The 12,244-nt window shown below is 53.5% G+C and overlaps 1 protein-coding gene across 4 annotated transcripts in view; it reads left to right on the top strand.

The window, feature by feature from the left end:
- Positions 1–2,278: 2,278 nt before the first annotated feature.
- The window catches only part of AKT2 (AKT serine/threonine kinase 2), a 52,444-nt gene continuing 42,478 nt past the window's right edge, over positions 2,279–12,244 (top strand). Inside the window, exons 1-2 of one of the 4 annotated variants that reach the window (XM_012531185.4) lie at positions 2,311–2,467; positions 5,136–5,280. The gene's annotated coding sequence lies outside the window, so the exon portion shown is untranslated. Of the gene's footprint in view, positions 2,468–5,135; positions 5,281–12,244 lie in introns of all 4 variants that reach the window. The other 3 variants (XM_004474041.5, XM_058280255.2, XM_012531189.4) reach the window with 3 other exon arrangements.

Raw genomic sequence — 12,244 nt, 5'->3', positions numbered from 1 at the left:
GTGGAGTTCTTTTGACAAAGAGATAGCAGAAGCGTGATTAGAACCTGGGCTTGCCCATCTCCAAAGCCAGTGAGTGCCACTGATGCCCCAGGCCAGTGTTTTTCAAACTGCAAGGCACAACCCAGTAATGGGTCAGAAAATCAGTTCAGCCAGGTGTGAAAGAGCATTGAAAAAAAAATAGAATATTAAAAATCAGAGTGTGTCACACATATGGGTAAATGGTGTTTGATGATACTTTTGTTTCATCGTACTGTACATATGTGTATAGTATACTAGGTCTCAAATAGATTGAAAGGCATTACCCTTGACTACTAGTGCCCTGAGTAGTTTATCCACCGTGAGATGTCTGTGTGTTCAGTCCAGCATGTGGCATAGTACCGGCAGGGATTTCTGTTAGCCCAAGGGAGTCTTAGAGGTGGGGGAATGGGCTGGGAGCTCTTCAGTGGGGAGAGGCGCAAAGAGGGTAGGCCAAGTAACTGTGAGTTTGGATCAGAGTGGAAGGGCTAGCTCTTTAAACAAATATTCCCCAAAAGCCCTCTCCATGCCCTTGCTGAACAGTGTTGGGTACACAGTGGTGACCAAACAGCATTGGTCTCTTCCCTCATGGCATACCTTGTGCAGAGGGGGAGTCAGACTTGTTCCCAGAAAGTAATGGGACTAAAATGGTCAGGACAGCGATGGGGAGGTATTGGTCAAAGTTATCAACACAGGCTGGGGGAAGACCATGAACTAGGAAAACAGAGCAGTGAGTTCCAAGCTGAAAACCCATTAGGTAATGGCTAGTTTCAATACTAGGCTTACCTTTGGTGAAACTGAGTCTCAGCCCTGTGGGGGAAGCGCCTAAGGCATTTTGCAGACTGAGGTGGACCAGGAATCTTCAACTGCCAGCCAGGCATTTTTCTCACTAACCAATGCACACTTCGCAAACTATGTGACCTACTGGAACCCAAATTTAGAAGGAAGCAGTCCCCTCCTCACCCCACAACCTATTTGTCAGGATCTGTGTTATTTTCTTGCAGGGTGATTTTAAGGTCTATATAGGCCCCCTCTAGATTTAGACATGAAGTAGACATCACCATCCCAGGGTCCACAGGATGGAGGAATAAAATATGGATTAGAGTGGACTTACTGGTATTCTACTATAGAACTATTGTGACACTAGCAATGGAAGAAATTGTGTCGCTTATGTGGAGACAGTGGCCACGGGAGTTGCTGAGGGCAGGGAGAGGGTAGAAGAGGTGTGATGTGGGGGCATTTTGGGGATTTGGAGTTGTCTTGAATGATATTGCAGGGACAGATGCAGGACATTATATATCCTGCCATAACCCCTGAATGGACTAGGGGAGAGTGTAAACTACAATGTAAACTATAATCCATGCAGTGTAGCAGTGCTCCAAAATGTATTCGCCAAATGCAATGGATGTGCCACACTGATGCAAGAGGTTGTTGATGTAGGAGGAGTAGGGGTGGGGTGGGGAGTGGGGTCACACTGTTGAAAGGTATATGGGAACCTCTCATATTTTTTAATGTAATATTTTGTGTGATCTATGTACTTAAAAAAAAAGACAATAAAAATTTTGCTTAAAAAAAAAAAGGTCTATATAGGCCCAAGTTACTTCATAAAAAAAAGTTAGATGTTATATTTAGTTTAATACATACGTGATGATCAGGCAACATTAATGTTTTGGAGAATGTCTAATTGATAAAAATTGCTCTGCTGTCCCACAGCCCAGTGGCATAATATGATGATTCTCGTGTTGTAGATGTGGAAACTGAGGTACGGAAAGCGGTTAAGCCTTCTGCCGACCGTCACCAGCAAGGAGGAAATTAAAATCTGGCTTTGTTTGGCTTTAGAGCCTGATCTCTTAACCATTACGGACAAGGGACCCCTCTAAACACCGCTCCAATGATCTTTAAGAGCCTTGGAACTCGGAGTAAGGCAAGAGCAGACCAAAATGGGATCAAGATCAAAGCATATGCAAATAAGGACATGCGGCTGCCGGGAAATAATCAATGCGGCTAGCCTTTAGGGAAAGCAGGCATCAGAATCCCACTGCGCTTGCGCAGCCCTACCTCTTCTTTCCGTCCCGCGCGTGCGCGAGGCCTCTCCCTTTACCCGCACAGGCTCAAACTTGCCTAATGTACGCAGGCGTCCTGCTCTTAGTCCGGCTCTGTCCCCCACCTGCGCTTGCGCTCTCGGATTCCATCCCTTGTTCTTTGTATGTCAGTTCCGGCTTGTGGCGGGAGAAGGCGGTATTTCCGCCCAGAGGGTGGGAGGGGGCGGTAAGCGGGGACTGGGGGGAGGGGGCGGGGGGGCCGCGCCGCTGGAGCCGTTGGGCCTGGCTCGGAGAAGGCGTCGCCCCTGCCGTTGCTTCTGCCGGGGAACACAAGAAGCGTGAGCAAGCGCAGCGTGGCAATGGGCGGGAGTAGAGCCTCGCCGGAGAGGCTGGGCGGCCGCCGGTGACAGGTGAGTGCGCCAGCGCGTGTCCCCGAGCCCCCCCACCCCATAATGGTCGCGTCCAGGCCCCCCACAGAGCCGCGCTGGGCCGTACCACCAGTGCCCGCTGGACGGGGATCGCGGTCCTCGATCCCCTCCCCCTCTTCCCGGACTGAGTGGGGGTGGCTGGCGGGGCGGTGGGACGAGCCCTGCCTGAGGGGCCGGGGGCGGGGGCGGCGGGCCGTACCATTGAGGCGGCAGGGGGAGCACACCGAGGGTGCGAGGACTGAGCCGCGGAGGGGCTGAGCCAGTGGGGGTTGGGGGGAGATCGGGTCTGGTGTGCGAGGGCTAAAGCGAGAGGACGCGCTGTACCAAGTGCAGGGAGCTGTGCCTTTTTGCGCCTCTGGGAACCGTTCCTAGAAGCCTTTAGATGGGTGGGGGCTTTTGGCTGTACCAAGTGTGACTGGCAGGGTCGTCTGGGTTACACACACTGAGGCGCTCGCGGGGAGGCGCTCTGTCAGGGCTGTGCTGTTTATATTATTTGAGAGACTGGGGGCAAGCCCAAGAGGGTATTTAGGGGCGTTTTTTGGGAGGCCTGTAATGCTCTGTGATAGGGAGGGGCTTATGCCTCGTGTATTTGGGGTCGGGGGGGTTGGGGGTTTACACTGAGCTGCTGTGGGGGAGGCACGCCCATTATCGAACTTCTCAGTGACTTTGAGGGGAACTGGGATGGTCCCCGTGCTGCTACTGTTGACCTCAGAACCCTCTCCGATTGTCTCACCTTATTTTAAGGTGTGTGGGACACCCCTCTGACAAATTCTTTCCTTCATTCTGAGGAGAGGGGAAGTGTCTTAGAAGCTAATGTGTGAGGTTCTCTGAGCTTTAGGCTCCATGATGCACCATATTAGGTAGGGAAGAGGGTATCTGGCTTGGATTTCAGGAACTGTGCTCCTGGATCTGCTTAAAACTTGGAGGAAAATAATGTTTGGAGGGACACTTCTTCCCCATAGCGAGATGGCTGTGGACATCTTAATCCTTAGGGTTCTAAAGACCCCCTTCCTCTCATTAGGAGGTGGCTTGGGGCTCCCCAGGAGGCCTGAGCTGGAATAATTTGGGCCTCTGATGTCCTGCCTTTAACTTTGACCTGCTTTTCCCTTCCCAGAGGAGCTCCCAGACTTCAGTCCTAGCCTGACCTTGGTTGGTGACTGGCTTGAAGGGGCCAGGCACCAACCCAGACCACTGCAGACCCTAGCCGTGAAGCTCTGTGTGTCTCCCTGGTTACCAGTCGATCCCCATCATGTTTACTCCCTCCTAGGCAATAACAGTTGGCAATAACAGTGAGGCTGAGCGCTGTTTTCCCAGCTGTTAGTCTCTACATAGGCCAAGGGGACTGGGGGTGGGGGCGGGGAGGGGAGAAGAGGTATGCCCCTGACCCAGCCAGGCCCAGGGGGGAAGGCCACTCTGAAGGGTTTGGGACAGCCAGATCCCCCACGGATCTGGTTTCTCAGTGTGGTCACTGGGTGGGCAGTTAGTTGGTGGAGCAACCAGTCCTAGACTTGTGGCCACTGTCCCTGCTTCCCAAACCAGCTTGTGACCTTGGCTTGCCCTGTAACCTTTGCCCTGGGTCTGGAGTTCCTGGAGGGCTGGCTGCAGTCCCTGGTGGACCCAGTTGATATGATGATGTGATGAAAGGGCAGACCGTTGTTTCTGGTACGCAGTGCCCAGTTTCGCTTTCAAGCTGACTGACTTCCAGGGACCATGGTTCCTGGAAGGAGACTTTGTATGGCAGGAGTAGCTTTGTGGAGTTTTTCTCCACTAGGGATTATGGTCCTCTGGTTTCCTCCTCCTAGCTCTTAGAGGGTCTGCCTGATGGTGGGGTTCACAGCAGCAATAACAACGTTCATGGGGGAGTGGTTGTAGCTCAATGGTTGAGTGCCTATTTCCCATGTAGGAGGTCCTGGGTTCAATCCCCTGTACCTCCTCAAAAAAAAAAATTTGTCATGAAAATGACGACTTACATTTATTTGAGCACATTCTTTATGCCAGACACTGATTGGAGTATTTTATGTGGATTAACTCACTGAATACACACTTCCTAAAGAGGTAGGTACTATTCACATGATCACCATTTTAGAAGGAGAACCTGAAGCAGAGAGAGGCAAATCATTTCCATACCATTCACCCCATGCCAAGTCCTGTGACAGGTCTTTTGTGCACATGATCTCATTTAAATCTCAAAATATACCTATGGGGTAGGTATGGCTATGCCCATTTTACAGATTCCTGTGAGGTAGGTAAAAGTTTGATACCCATTTTACAGATGTGGAAACCGAGACATTCTCTTTGAAGTGAGTTGACCTTCTTTGAGGTCTCAGCTGGAAGTGGTAGAGTTGGGGTGTGAACCCGTGGTGGGTTTGGCCTCAGAGTGATCAACCCCTTAAGGGGTAACCGGAACAGTGGCTTCCGTTTGTGAACACATACTCTTTGCCCAGTCCTGGGCTTGGGGCTTTGCACAGCCTGTTGCACCCAGGGGTAGGTAGTTTGTGTCCATTTTGCAGATTCAGAAGTTAAAGCTCAGAGCAGGAATTGCCTGGTCAGAGGTTTCTGCACTCCTTGAACCTAGGTCTGCTTGCCCCAGGTGCCACGTGCTCCTTGTCACCAGCTGCACCCTGGGCATTTCCTTCCCTTCACCCCCTAGGTGTGAGCAGTCTGCCCACAGGGGTCCAGTAGTCCTTCCTCGGAGTCAAGCCATCTTTTAATCCTGGGCATGGTGTGTGCTGGGAGCAAGAGGAAGACAGCAAGAAAGACATGCAGGGGTGGGCTCCTGAAGGCAGGATGGTGTCGTGAGTATGCACGTGGGTTCTGGCACCAGGTGGCCTGAGGCTTTCATGTCCTGGCCTGTGACCCTGAGCCACAGTATTCACCTCCTTACAGTGGGACTCAGAACACCCCTGTCCTACCGTCCTTTGGTGGGGGGGTGGGTGTTGTGAGGGTTAAGTGAGTTAATCCATGTGAAGCTCTTAGAACACCATCTGGCGCTGTGAGAATGTTCAGTCAGCAGTCAGGATTAGGATGTTTTGGGGCCAAGGCATCTGTCCTCCCCATTAGCCGCCTCACAGGCCCTGGTATCCTGCCCCTAGCCTGGCCCAGCCAGGATCCAGGAATCAGGTCCTGGAAGGAGCTGTACTGGGGATCCAGAGCACAGGATTCAGATCCATCCCCACTTTATTGGTGGCGTGGCCTTCAGCAGGTTCCTTAACATTTCTGAGTCTTTTCATCTATTTCATGGAGATGGTAATTCCAACCTGATGGGGTTATAAAGGTAAAATGAGTTAATTTGTGGAAAGCATTTATAACTGGTGGCATAACAGTAAGCGCACAGTACATGTTTCCTGTTCTCACTCTTTTTTTTTTTTTTAAAGATTTCTTTTTATTTATTTATTTAATCCCCCCCCACCCAGTTGTCTGTTTTCTGTGTCTATTTGCTGCGTCTTGTTGTCTTGTTTCTTTGTCCGCTTCTGTTGTCATCAGCGGCACGGAAAGTGTGGGCGGCGCCATTCCTGGGCAGGCTGCACTTTCTTTCATGCTGGGCGGCTCTCCTTACAGGGTGCACTCCTTGCATGTGGGGCTCCCCAATGTGGGGGACACCCCTGCGTGGCAGGGCACTCCTTGCGCGCATCAGCACTGGGCATGGGCCAACTCCACACAGGTCAAGGAGGCCCCAGGTTTGAACCGCGGACCTCCCATGTGGTAGATGGACGCCCTAACCACTGGGCCAAGTCCGTTTCCCTGTTCTCACTCTTTAACGAGTGCCTGACCCATGGTGAGCTTTCAGTGTATTTTAACAATTGTGGTTTTTAAGATTTCTGCTAAGATTTCGAAGGTCCTTGGCAGTTTACAGAGCCTTGTCTGATAATACCAGGAAGGTGGGGCCAAAATTAGCTCCGTTTTCCAGATGTCAAAATAGAGGTTGAAGGGAGCAGGGACATGATTTTATAATCAAGTAAAAACTGACAAATGCAGCTCCTGGGACCCTTCTCTCTCCCAGGTAGTTGCTGCCCCTGAGTCCCTACCAGGTAGAAATTCTCAGCCTTTCTAGATGTCAGGCCCAGTGCTAAACCCCCATCCTCTCTGTGTTTTTATTGACTCTCATCCATAGCTCAGGGAGTGGCGGGAGGGCCTTGACCCAGGCCCAGGGAACAGCACATTTGACGACTGTGAGGCAGAAGGGTTGGCACGAGCAGGCGCAGCAGCAGAATTGCCTGTGGGAGCTGCAGTAGTCAGCAGGGCTGAGTTACAAAGGCCTGGGGGGCCCGGGAGAGAAGCGTGAATTTGATACTGAGGCAGTGAGGAGCTGGGGCAAGTTTCTCATCCATCCACCACCATTCATTGAGCTCCTTCTGCGTGCCTTGCATTGCTCCAGGTGCTGGGGATTAGGTGGTGCACCCGGCAAAGTCCCTGCCCTCCTGGACTAAACCAGGTGAATAAAGGAGGAGCAGGTTGGAGCCGAGGTGCTGGGTGGTGAATTAAAATAAGGCGCAGGGCTAGAGACTGACCAGTGTTTCTTTAGTTGGGGCGTAGGGGAAGGCCTCCAAGCAGGTGCCTCTGAGCTGATCCCAGAACGACAAGATGAGTCAGTGACGTGGGACGCCATGAGCAGGAAGAGCCTTCCAGACAGGGAACCGCGGTGCCAAGGTCCTAGGGCAGGCCTGAACGTGGCGAGGCCCAGGATGGACATGGAGGTCTGTGTGGTGAGCAGGGTGAGGAGGGGAGGGGGTGAGGGGGGAAGCTGAGGCTGAGGGGAGAGGCTGAGGCTGAGGGGAGAGGCTGAGAGGGGCTAGAAATGCGGGCCTGCCAACCGCATGAGGAGGAGTTTGGAGTCTGATTGGGAGTCACTTGGTCAGATCTGGGGTGGAAGGCAACTGTGCCGTAAGGGAGGTTCTCAGGGTTTTGCATGGGGTGGGGGTCAGGGAGTTTCCCAGGCCTCCCCCTCCCCTCCTAAGTGAGGGTCACTGCCTTAGAACCAGCGGAGGCCCCAGCGGTTGCCTCCCCCTTCCACAGCTTTCACACGACGTTCCTGGGAGCCCACGCTCCCACGCTGTTACCTTTAGGGAAGGGGGCGGGGGCTCAGTGGGCTGTTTTCTGCTCTTCCTTTCCAGCCCATGGGGCTGGACTAATGACAAACAACACAGAGCAACCCTAATACCTGATAAAGAAGGGACTTGCTGACTGTGCCTTCCATTCAGCTTGGGTGCCTGAGGGCCTGTGGCATTTCTAGTGCCACTCTAGGAAGACCAGGCCTTGGGGGCTTACCAGACCGCTGAGGAACATCAGGTCCTGATCCATATTAGGGAGACAATAAATGGGGAGGAGAGGGGGTGAAATTATTATTTTACCCTTGGCGGTCAGGGAGGGCCTTCCTGAGGAGGTGGCCTTTGAGCAGAGACAAGAATGTGGTGAAGGCACTCTGGGAGTGATCTGGGAGAAGACCCTTGAGACCGAGGTGGAATCTGCTGTGATTCCCACTTACAGTGGTGCACACGAGGCCAGGAGGGCCTTCGTAACCTGGGCCATGCCCCCCACTGCAACCCCAGGAAGTGCTGGGGATGGGATCTGAATTTGGGCAGCCTGAGTGCAGAGTCCTCCCGTCACCCGGAGGCCCTGGTAACTGTTGGTGAGGGTTACTTCCACTCCCGCACAGTCACCCTGTGCCTAAGTGCTTCACACCATAAGCAGGAGCCGGGGCTGCTCTTGTTCTGGGGCTTCTCAGAGGAAACCTCCTGGGGTCTCCAGAAGCCCCCTGGGACTCAGGATGGGAATGCGTGTCTTTTGCGGCTGATCTCCAAGCCGCTGGGGGACTGAGGGCCACCCCTCCCCGGGCCTCTCCTCCCCCTGGCTCCGCCACGGCCCCCGGCCGCACGGTGGGGTGGTTCCGTGGCAGGCTCTTCTGGACAGCCAGCCAAGCAGTGAGAGGCCCAGGCGGGGGAGCAGGACCGGGAGGGAGCGAGCTAGCGTGGGAGGGGCACTGGGTGGGATCGCGGCCTGGCCCCCTGGGGTAGGACCTGCTGTCAGCTCGCCCCTGCCACCCCCACGACAGGGCCCTGGCAGGCTGGGTGCGTGGAACGGGCAAGCAGCAAGCTGGGGCCGGCCAGGGGGAGACTCCGTCCATGTCAGAGGTCCCTGCAGGAAGTTCCTTGAGCCCAGCCGTCCTGCCCGGGAAGCTCGTCTGCAGATGTTGTTTCTAAGGGTGAGGCCAGCTTTCCTTGGTGTGCCCCATCGTGGGCCCTTTTCTAAGGGCCTGGGGTGGCCGCGGGCCCCTTTGCCCTCCCTGCTCCCCACCCCTGCCCGTCCCAGCCTGGCTCATGGTTTTCATGGTCTGGTGGCTTCTCGGCCTGCTTGGGGTCCAGGCTAACCCTGCTCCTGACTTGTCCGTTGGCTGTCGCGGAACCCTGGGCACTTTATTTCAAACTCTGAGGTGCTGTTGGTGGAGCTGAAAATGGGAACCCTGTCGTCTGGTGGGCTGCGGGAGGCTCGGCACGCCCTGCTGAGGCGGTGCTGCCGCTGGAGACTGAGTCAGGCTGGGTGTGGGTGGGCACCTGAGCAGAGCGGGGGCTCTGGGGGCAGCCGGCCTGGGCCTGTTAGTTGGCAGCATGGGTGCACGTTCGGAGCCTGGGGCGAGGGTGGCGGGGCCGAGGGCGGAGAGTCCCGCCCAGGCGGGCTCTGGACAGGAATATTAACCACTCCCCCCCACCGAGCCCCGCTCTGCTTGGGCCCTCACAGCAACCTGTGAGGTGAGTGGCAAATTCCACCCCCCCCCCCCAGCTTGGTAGAAAGGAAAACTGAGACACAGAAAGAAGCAAACAGCTCCTATCCCCTCTTCCAGGTGAGGAGTCAGAGGCACAGGAGGTTACTGGACTTGCCCACAGAGTGTTAGTGAGTGTCAGAGGTGGAGTTTGAACCCAGCTCTCGCTGGGTTCCCTAGTCTGCCTTTTCACAGCAGGCTTCCTGCCTCTGATGAGCAGCATAGCCACTGTACCTGGAGTCGTTGCTGAGCTATGACTTGTTACTTGCTTTCTCTTCTACACAGAGCTGGCATGAAGGAGGCCTCAGTTGTCCCAGGAATGACTGGATTTGCACCCCTTGGTGCCCTCTTGGGTGGTGGGTGTGGCTGCCCATTCTTATTCCCTTGGCCAGTGCCCTCCTCTCCCCGGAGACCAGGAGGAAAGGGTGAGGGTGGCAGGCACTCCCACCCTACCTTGGGATCTGACTCCTCAGTGGCCTTTGGGCCACAGGAACCAACCCTTGGATGCTGACTTCGGTCTCGTGTGTATTCTCTTCGTTCAGCTATTTATCAAGTACCTACTCCACGCCATGTGTGGTTCTGGATGCCCAGGAGTGGCACCCCGTTTGGTAGAGGAGGCAGAGATGTAGTGTTTGTCCTGCAAGCATCCGATGCAGCTGAGGACGGGAACAGAGAGCTAGCTGGACTTGGGCTTGGGGAAGGCTCCTGAGTGGGGAACATGTCAGCTGAGACCTGAGGTCTGGAGGAGGCACCAGGCTGGGGCACAGTGTGTGTCTCGGCTCTGGGGTGGGAGCCGCCCAGTGTGGCAGGACTGGTGTGGGGGTGGTAGGGCCCCATCCGGCAGGACAGAGCACCATGGTGAGGAGCCAGGATTGTAACCCCAAAGACAAGGGACACATTTGTGGGCCTTTGAGCAGGCAGTGAGTGGAAGGAGGCACATTTGGGGCCTAAATTGGGGCCCTGGGATCTGGGGAAGTGGGTGGGGAGGAACTGAGAGGTAGAGGATGGGGTAAGGGGGTGGTCAGGAGGAACAAGGGGTGGGGAGCAGACTATATTCTGCTTTGGGAGTGGGGTCCCCGGCACTGGTGTCTCCTGCTCTCTGAGGGTGGGAATCATATGTGTTTTGGGGTGGTATCTGCAAGTTGTTAACTTCTTTTAGCTAAGTGTTTTCATTTAGATGATACCCTCAAAAAGTTAATGTAAGCATTTTGTGAGTCATCTGGATGTTTCCTTTATAACCAGGTAATGACTCTATTGACTAAGCTGCTATTTCCAGAGCCCCGGCTGATGCTCAGGATGCCCCTTGATTTTGGAGTTTGCCTTTGTATACCTGCTGATCATCTTCCTAGGCACTGGCTTTATCCCCAGTTGTATACAAAGTACATCTTACTGGGCTCCTGCTGCAATCCTGGGCTCTCAAAACAAACGAACAAATGTATCTTCTGAGATAAATGTATGTTTAATCAGGTAAGATCCCGGCTTTTTAGGGGAACAGATGTAGCTCAGTGGTTGAGTGCCTGCTTCCCATGTACGAGGTCCTAGGTTCAATCCCTGGTACCTCCTTAAAAAAAATCTCATTTTACAGATGAGGAAGCTGAGGTTCAGAGAAATGAGTCTTGCAACCTGTAAGTGGAAGAGTCAGGATTCGAGTTGATCATACCCCTTACCAGGATGTGAGGTGCAAATTTGAGCCTTCTCAAAGTTCCATCTTTCTGGGGTGAGCTGAGTTGGGGTGAGCTGAGTTGGAAAAGTATGGAAGCTTTTCCTTGGCAGCCTGGGGTGATCTAGCCCCTCTCAGGCAGCTGAGAGTCATGAAGCATCCATGGTGCCTGCCTCACCTCCCCCACCCCTCCTCCAGCCTTCAGGCTCTGGGTTATTTTATTTTACTTTAATTATTAATTTTTCTTTTTAAAGATTTATTTTTATTTATTTCTCTCCCCTTCTCCCCCTCCTCCACCCCAGTTGTTTGTTCTCTGTGTCCATTTGCTGCGTGTTCTTCTTTGTCCTCTTCTGTTGTTGTCAGTGGCACGGGAATCTGTGTCTCTTTTTGTTGCGTCATCTTGTTGTGTCAGCTCTCCATGTGCGTGGTGCCATTCTTGGGCAGGCTGCACTTTCTTTCGCACTGGGCAGCTCTCCTTTCGGGGCACACTCCCTGCGCGTGGGGCTCCCCTAAGTGGGGGACACCCCTGCGTGGCAGGGCACTCCTTGCGCGCATCAGCACTGTGCATGGGCCAGCTGCACACGGGTCAAGGAGGCCTGGCGTTTGAACCGCGGACCTCCCATGTGGTAGACAGATGACCTATCCATTGGGCCAAGTCTGCTTCCCTAATTTTTATTTTTAAAGAAACTTTAGATTACATAAATGTTACATAACAAAATAGGGGATTCCCATATGCCCCACCCCTCCCACACTTTCTCTCATTAACAACATATGGTGCATTTGTTGGAATTTTTTTTTTTTAAAAGATTTATTTATTTATTTCTCTCTCCTTCCCCTCCACCCGGGTTGTCTGTTCTCTGTGTCTATTTGCTGTGTCTTCTTTGTCCGCTTCTGTTGTTGTCAGCAGCACGGGAATCTGTGTTTCTTTTTGCTGCGTCATCTTGTTGTGTCATTTCTCCATGTGGGTGGTGCCATTCTTAGGCAGGCTGCACTTTCTTTGATGCTGGGCAGCTCTCCTTATGGGGTGCACTCCTTGCGCGTGGGGCTCCCCTATGTGGGGACACCCCTGCGTGGCAGGGCACTCCTTGTGCACATCAGGGCTGTGCATGGGCCAGCTCCACACGGGTCAAGGAGGCCCGGGGTTTGAACCACGGACCTCCCATGTGGTAGACGGATGCCCTAACCACTGGGCCAAGTCTGCTTCCCCATTTGTTGGAATTGATGAACACATACTAAAGCCTTGCTGTTAACTATGGTTTACAGTTTACATTACAGTTTGTACTCTATACCACACAGTTTTATAGGTTATGACAAAATATATAATGACCTCTATCAGTCATTACCT

Source organism: Dasypus novemcinctus, chromosome 18, assembly GCF_030445035.2.
Source record: "Dasypus novemcinctus isolate mDasNov1 chromosome 18, mDasNov1.1.hap2, whole genome shotgun sequence".
Taxonomy (NCBI): domain Eukaryota; kingdom Metazoa; phylum Chordata; class Mammalia; order Cingulata; family Dasypodidae; genus Dasypus; species Dasypus novemcinctus.
This window is presented reverse-complemented; position numbering and strand designations above follow the sequence as displayed.